We start from the raw sequence: 8,826 nt of genomic DNA on the forward strand, positions 1-8,826 counted from the left end.
AAGAGTACAAAACTATGAAAGTATATTCAGTGTTCGTGGACTAGAAGAATCAATACTTTTAAAATGTTCATACTATTAAAAGCAATCTGCATGTTCAATGGAATTTATATAAAATACCAGTTACATTCTCAACAAAGATAGAAAAAACAATGCTAAAACTTATACTGAATCACAAAACACTCAGAATAGCCAATGCTATTCTGAACAAAAAACAAAAAGCATACTACTGGCATAAAAACAGACACCAATAAACCAATTGAACAGAATAGCTAGAAACAAATCCATATATTTATGGTGAATGCATTTTCAACAAAGGTGCCAAAAAGATACATTAGGAAAAGGAGAGTCTCTTCAATAAATGCTGCTGGGAAAGCTGAAAATTCACATGCAAAATAAATAAATAAATAATTAAATAAATAGAAACTTATTTCACTCATTTTTAGGAAAATATCTAATAATATAATTAAAACATGGGCAAATGATCTGAGCAGATATTTCTCAAAAGACATGCACATGGTAAATAAGTATCTGAAAAGGTGCTCCATATAACTAATCATCAGAGAAATGCAAATCAAAACTACAATGAGATATCTCACTCCAGTTAAAAATGATTTTATCCAAAAGGCAGGAAATAACAAATAATAATGACGATATGGAGAAAAGGAACTTTTGTACATTGTTTTTGTACAAATGAATTACATTTGGGAATGTAAATCTCCAAAATGGAGAACTGTTTGAAAGTTTCTCAAAATATTAAAAACAGAGCTACCGTATGATCCAGCAATTCAACTTCTAAGTAAATAACCAAAAGAAAGAAAATCAGTATATCATAGAGATCTCTGCACCCCCACGTTTGTTGCAGCACTATTCAAAAAGCCAAGATTTGGAAGCAATCTAAGTGTTCATCATTAGATGAATCTATTAAGAAAATATATACAGACATGATGGAGTACTATTCAGCTGCAAAAACAATATCTTGACATTTCAACAGTATAGATTGAACTAGTAGTCTTTTGTTTCTAAGTTCTGGGGTACGTGTGCAGGATGTGCATGTTTGCTACACAGGTAAATGTGATCTATGGTGGTTTTATGCACCTATCAACCCATTACCTAGGTATTAAGCCTGGCATGCATTAGCTCTTTTTCCTAATGCTCTCCTTCTCTTGTTCTAACCCAGCAGGCCCCAGTGTGTGTTGTTCCCTCCCTGTGTCCATGTGTTCTCATTGTCCAGCTCCCACTTATACGTGAGAAAATGTGATGTTTGATTTTCTATTGCTGCATTAGTTTTCTGAGGATAATGGCTTCTAGCTTCATCCATGTCCCTGCAAAGGAAATGATCTCATTCCTTTTTATGGCTGCATAGTATTCCATGGTGTATATGTACCACATTTTCTTTATCCAGTCTATCACTGATGGTCATTTGAGTTGATTCCATGTCTTTACTATTGTGAATAGTGCTGCAATAAACACACATGTGCATGTTCTTTAAAATAGAATGATTTATATTTGGGTGGTGTATACCCAGTAATGGGATTGGTGGGTTGAATGGTATTTCTGGTTCTAAGCCTTTGAGGAATCACCACAATGTCTTCCACAACGGTGAAACTAATTTACATTCCCAGCAAAAGTGTAAAAGTGTTCCTATTCCTGTGCAACGTTGCCAGCATCTTTTTTTTTTTTTGACTTTTTAATAATCACCATTCTGACTGGTGTGAGTTGGTATCTCACTGTGGTTTTGACTTGCATTTTCCTAATAATCACACCAACAATAGACATGCAGAGAGCCAAATTATTAATGAATTTCCATTCACAATTGCCACAAAGAGAATAAAATACCTAGGAATAGAGCTAAAAAGGGAGATGAAGGATCTCTTCAAGGGTAACTACAAACGACTGCTCAAAAAAATCAGAGAGGACACTAACAGATGCAAAAAAGTTCCATGCTCTTGGATAAGAAGAACCAATACTATAAAAATGGCTATACTACCCAAAGAAATGTATAAATTCGATGATGTTTTTATTAAAATACCATTGACATCTTTATGGAATTCAAAAAAAAAAACTATTTTAAAACTTATGTGGAACCAAAACAGAGCTTGTATAGCCAGAACAATCCTAAAAAAAAAGAACAAAGCTGGAGGCTTCACACGATCTTCCTTGAAACTATACTATAAAGCTATGGTAACAAAAACAGCATAGTACTGGTACAAAAACAGGCACATAGACCAATGGAACAGAATAGGGAACTCAGAAATAAAACCACACATCTAAAATCATCTGATTTTTGACAAACCTGACAAAAACAAACCATGGGAAAAAGATTTCCTATTTAACAAATGGTGCTGGGAGAACTGGCTAGTCATATCCAGTATTTTTTGGTTTACCCTTTTTGTTGTCCTTCGGCAGCTCATATATATTACCTCATTCCCTCCTGAATTTGTAAGATTTATGCTGGGAAGTCTGCTGCCAGGCATATTGAAATTCTCTTACATGGTTTTTACTTCTTTTCTCTCTCTTTTTGTTTTAATCCTCTCTCTGTCTTTGAAATTGGATAGTTTGATTATAACGTGTCTTCGTGTGGTCTTATTTAGATTGACTGTGAGTGATCACTTTTAAGCTTCCTGTATCTGGGTATTTATATTATTCCTTATGCTTGGAATGTTTTCTTGTATTATTTATCTAAGTAATTTACTATTACCTTGTGTTTCTCTAGTCTCTTGAACTTTTTGAACCCACAAATTTTATCTTCTGATATTATTTCATAATGTTTTTTATTAATTTTTAAAATGTTTTCTTCTCTGCATATTTTTTACTAATCTGACTTTGAGCTCACTAATTTTTTCTTCAGCTTAATTCTGCTGTTGATGCACTCTGTTGCACTTTTTATTTTTTTCATTGTATTTTCTCACTCTAGGATTTCTGTTTGATTATTTTTAATTATTTCAAACTCTTAAATTTGTCTTCCAATTTTTTGAATTATTTTTCTGTATTTTATTGAATTTTATTGAGCTTCCTTAAAAGAGTGATTTTTATTCTTTGTTAGATCAGTCATACATCTTCATTTGTTTAGATTTGGTAACTGGCACTGTATTTGGTTTGTTTTGAGACCTCATATTTCCCTGATCATTGTGATCTTTGTGCATGTGTGTTTATTTCTGCACATTGAAGACATGGGTATTTATTCCAGTCTTGGGAGTTTGTCATTGTCTATGATAGCACTTCTACAGTATGCCTGTTCAGAAATTCTGAGAAAACTGTTGTGTTCCCCTAACCCAATATCTCTGCAACCATTGCAGTGTTAGAGGGCACCCTAAGTCCAGGTTTGGCATGGCTGATATAGCCCAGGTTGGAGTCCCATGAGCAACTAGTACTGGGTTGGGCAGGTTTGCTTTAATATTCTCAAACAGAAAGCCTGTTACCAGATGTGCTAACTAGTGTGACTTCCTTTATGTCACTGGAAAAACTCCCATTGGATCACTACATGGGTCCCTGTTATGGCTGAACTATTCACATCTGCAGCTCTAATGGGCTAGATCTGAGAGAACATTTTTTTTTTCAGGTCCTTAACCAAAATTCACGTCTTCCAACCTTTCTCTATAGTCATGGATAGTTGTCTCCCAGTGAATTTCTGGGCAAGAAGGCCTTTTTCATACTATAGTCAAAAAGGGCTGGAACTAATTTATAGGGCCATTTTAAGATCCACAATGTGACTTAAGTCAACCCATCAGCCTGTATAGGCACTGATGGACATGCATTCATCTGGGACCTCAGGTAGAAAGAACTCAGTCTACAGGCAGAAGGGGTCAGGACTGACATTATTGGCTATTTGAAAATATACTGGTAGATGGAGTTTGGCCAATTTGCAACAGAAGCACAGATAAGTACATCTTCAGGCAATATTCTAGCTGGATAAAACTGCTCCAAGACCAAAGCTACAAGGGCTTTGAAGGGCTAAAATTGAGATTCTGGGATAATTCAGAATTTTCAGTGGAATCAAATTTGGCAAGTCCAACATGGTTGTACCTTTTTTCAAGACTTTCAGCAATTTTCCATGTCAGAAAAATTTGTGATTTGTGACATGGATAAACCAAGAGATAAGGTTGATAAGTTAAGTAAGCCAGGCACATAAAGACAAATACCACATGTTCTTATATGTGGAATCTAAAAATGTGGATATCCTAGAACTAGCAAGTAGAATGATGGTTACCAGGGGTGGGTAGATGTGTGTGGTGCAGGGGTGTTTAAAAGATGTTCACCAAAATATAGAAAATTTCAGTTAGATAAAAGCAATATGATCAAAAGCTCTATTATACAACACAGTGACTGTAATTGATAACAACATACTGTATTCTTGAAAATTACTGAGGGAGTAAATTGTGTTTTTATCCCAAATGATAATATTTATGTGATATAATGCATATGTTAATGAGCTAAATTTGGACATTCCACAGAGTATGAATAATTTAAAACATCTTGTTGTGGACAACAAATATATATAATTTTTATGTGTCTATTAAACAAAATAAATAAATAATGTTAAACCACTTATCAAGATAGAGTTGGCATACAAAAAGCTGTAAATTTTTAATGCATACAACTTAATGCATTTGGAGATAAGTATGTTCTTGGGAAAATAGTGATTTAACAAAAATAAAATAAAGTATGTTTGATTATAAAAGAAAGCAGTTATATTGTAAAACAGTTACCAAACTGTGCTAGTCTGGGTTCTCCAAGAAACAGGTGTCAAGAAAAAATTAAACATGCCAGAGTTTGGCCAGTGGGAGCAAATGGTGAGGGAGCTGGGTGAGGCTGGGAAAAGTGTCAGACTTTAATGCAAGATAGGAAAAAGGAAGGAAGGAAGGAAGGAAGGGAGGAAGGAAGGAAGGAAGGAAGGGAGGAAGGAAGGAAGGAAGGAAGGAAGGAAGGAAGGAAGGAAGGAAAGAAAGAAGGAAGGAAGGAAAGAAGGAACGAAGGAGGGAAGGTTGGTTGAGTAGAAACTCCTACTACTAAGCAGCCTAGCAAAGGTCACCAAGGCCCCTGAGAGGCCTCAAGTCAAAGTTGCCTGTCAGAGGAGTGCCCTGCTTCTCAGGAATGAGCCAGTCTTCATATCTTTGCACTGCTTAGTTATTGGCTATGAGCAGTCCCTCGTGAGATGGCCTGGCAAACACAGCATGAATGTCAACACAGCACCTGGCATTCTCTTTCAATAACATCCTGTAATTGGTGGTCTGTGTGCTGCAGTCTCATGGCCAGCACACAAATTATCAAAAAAATGTTTGTGATGTAGCAACATATGTCTTTTGTATTAGCAGTTATTATTTTAATTGACACATAATAATTGTACAGTAATATTAATTGAATAAATACTGATACTTCAATAAACACAATATATAATGATCAATCAGGAAAATTAGCATATTCATCACCTCTGATGTCTATTATTGTTCTGTTTGAAAACCTTTGAAACACTCTCTTTAAGCTATTTGAAAATACATAATAAATTATTAACTATAGTCACCCTGAAGTGCTATAGAACATTAGAAATCATTCCTCCTACCAATCTTTAATTTTGAATCTTTGAACCAATCTCTCCCTGCTTTTTTTCCCTCCTACTTTTCCCACACTTTTATAACTACTATTCTGCTTTCTACTTCTATGAGATCAATTTGTTAGCCTCCACATATTAGAAGGAATATGCAGTATCCATCTTTCTATTATTGGCTTGTTTCACTTCACATAATGTTCTCTAGGCTCATCCATGTTGCTGCAAATGACAGAATTTCATTTTTTTATGGATGAATAGAATCTCATTAAGTATATTTTCTCCATCAATTTATCCACTGAGAAACATTTAAGTTGATTCCACATCTCAGCTATGGTAAATAATGCTGCAATAAATACAGTGCTGTATCTCCCTGATATACTGATATCATTTTCTTTGGATATATGCCCAATAGTGGAATTTCTGAATCATAAGGTAGATGTATTTTGAGTTTTTTGAAGCACTTCCATACTATTCTCCATAATAGCTGTACTGGTTTACATTCCTACCAAGAGAATGTTAGATTTATTTTTTTCGTGGTATCCTCAACAGCATTTGTTATGTTTTGTCCTCTTGGTATTAATAGTAGCCATTCTAACTGGGGAGAGATAAGATATATATATATATATATATATATATATATATATATATAATTGTAATTTCAAGTTGCTTTCCCATAATGATTGGTAATGTTATACGTATTTTTCTTGTATTTCTTTGTTTTTTGTATATCTTCTTTTAAGATACATCTATTCAGGTCTTTTTTTACACTTTTAATTAGATTATTCGTTTGTTTGGGACTTTTTGCTGTCAAGTGTTGAGTTTCTTATATATTCTGGATATGAATTCCCTGTCAAGTGAATAGTTTGCAAATATGTTTGTCCCTTCTATAGGTTGTATTTTTCACTGTGCTATTTCATTTTCTGTACAAAACCTTTACAGTTGATGTAAGCCCATTATGTAGGCTGAATATTTGTCCCCTCCAAATCTTATCTTGAAATTTGATCTGCAGTGTTGGAAGTGGGAAGTTTCAGAAAGTGTTTGGGCTATAGGATAGATTCTTTATAAATGGCTTGATGTGGGGTGGAGCCAAGATGGCCGAATAGGAAGAGCTCCAGTCTACAGCTCCCAGTGTGAGTGAAGCAGAAGACAGGTGATTTCTGCATTTCCAACTAAGGTACCAGGTTCATCTCACTGGGGGTGTTGGAAAGTGGGTGCAGGACAGTGGGCACAGTGCACTGAGCATGAGACAAAGCAGGGTGAGGCATCACCTCACCCGGGAAGCACAAGGGGTCAGGGAATTCCCTTTCCTAGTCTAAGAAAGGGGTGACAGATGGCATCTGTAAAATTGGGTCACTCCCACCCTAATACTGTGCTTTTCCATCTTAGCAAATGGCACACCAGGAGATTATATCCCACGCCTGGCTCAGAGGGTCCTGTGACCATGGAGCCTCACTCATTACTAGCACAGCATTCTGCGATCAAACTGCAAGGTGGCAGCAAGGCTGGGGGAGGGGCGCCTGCCATTGCCGAGGCTTGAGTAGGTAAACAAAGTGGCTGGGAAGCTCGAGCTGGGTGGTGTCCACCACAGTTCAAGGAGGCCTGCCTGCCTCTGTAGACTCCACCTCTAGGGGCAGGGCATAGCCAAACAAAAGGCAGCAGAATCCTCTGCAGACTTAAATGTTCCTGTCTAACAGGTTGGAAGAGAGTAGTGGTTCTCCCAGCACACAGCTGGAGATCTGAGAACGGACAGACTGCCTCCTCAAGTGGGTCACTGACCCCTGAGTAGCCTAACTGGGAGGCATCCCCCACTGGGGGCAGACTGACACCTCACATGGCCAGGTAATCCTCTGAGACAAAACTTCCAGAGCAACGAAAAGGCAGCAACATTTGCGGCTCACCAGTATCTGCTGTTCTGCAGCCTCTGCCACTGACACTCAGGAAAACAGGGTCTGGGGTGGACCTCCAGCAAATTCCAACAGATCTGCAGCTGAGGGTCCTGACTGTTAGAAGGAAAACTAACAAACAGAAAGGACATCCACACCAAAACTCCATCTGTATGTCACCATCATCAAAGACCAAAGGTAGATAAAAACACAAAGATGGGGAAAAAACAGAGCAGAAAAACTGGAAACTCTAAAAATCAGAACACCTCTCCTCCTCCAAAGGAACACAGCTCCTCACCAGCAACGGAACAAAGCTGGATGCAGAATGACTTTGACAAGTTGAGAGAAGAAGGCTTCAGATGATCAAACTTCTCCAAGCTAAAGGAGGAAGTTCAAACCCATGGCAAAGAAGTTAAAAATCTTGAAAAAAGAGAAGCCGGGGTGGAGCCAAGATGGCCGAATAGGAACAGCTCCGGTCTCCAGCTCCGAGCCCCGGCGACACAGAAGACGGGTGATTTCTGCATTTCTGCTTGAGGTACCGGTTTCATCTCACTAGGGAGTGCCTAACAGTGGGTGCGGGACAGTCGGTGAAGCGCACTGTGCGCGAGCCGAAGCAGGGCAAGGCATTGCCTCACTCGGGAAGCGCAAGGAGTCAGGGAGTTCCCTTTCCTAGTCAAAGAAAGGGGTAACAGACGGCACCTGGAATATCGGGTCAGTTCCATCCTAATACTGCGCCTTTCCAACGGGCCTGGAAAATGCACACTAGGAGATTGTGTCCCACACCTGGCTCGGAGGGTCCTATGCCCACAGAGTCTCGTGATTGCTGGCACAGCAGTCTGAGATCAAGCTGCAAGGCGGCAGCAAGGCTGGGGGAGGGGCGCCCGCCATTGCCCAGGCTTGCTTAGATAAACAAAGCAGCCAGGAAGCTCGAACTGGGTGGAGCCCACCACAGCTCAAGGAGGCCTGCCTGCCTCTGTAGGCTCCACCTCTGGGGGCAGGGCACAGACAAACAAAAACTCAGCAAGAACCTCCACAGACTTAAATGTCCCTGTCTGACTAACAGCTTTGAAGAGAGTAGTGGTTCTCCCAGCACGCAGCTGGAGATCTGAGAACGGACAGACTGCCTCCTAAAGTGGGTCCCTCACCCCTGAGCAGCCTAACTGGGAGGCACCCCCCCAGTAGGGACAGACTGACACTTCATTCAACCGGGTACTCCTCTGAGACAAAACTTTCAGAGGAACTATCAGACAGCTGAATTTGTGCTCTCATGAAAATCCGCTGTTCTGCAGCCACCACTGCTGACACCCAGCCAAACAGGGTCTGGAGTGGACCTCTAGTAAACTCCAACAGTCCTGCAGCTGAGGGTCCTGTCTGGTAGAAGGAAAACTAACAAACAGA

This window comes from Hylobates moloch, unplaced genomic scaffold (genome assembly GCF_009828535.3).
Source record: "Hylobates moloch isolate HMO894 unplaced genomic scaffold, HMol_V3 SCAFFOLD_7, whole genome shotgun sequence".
Taxonomy (NCBI): Eukaryota; Metazoa; Chordata; class Mammalia; order Primates; family Hylobatidae; genus Hylobates; species Hylobates moloch.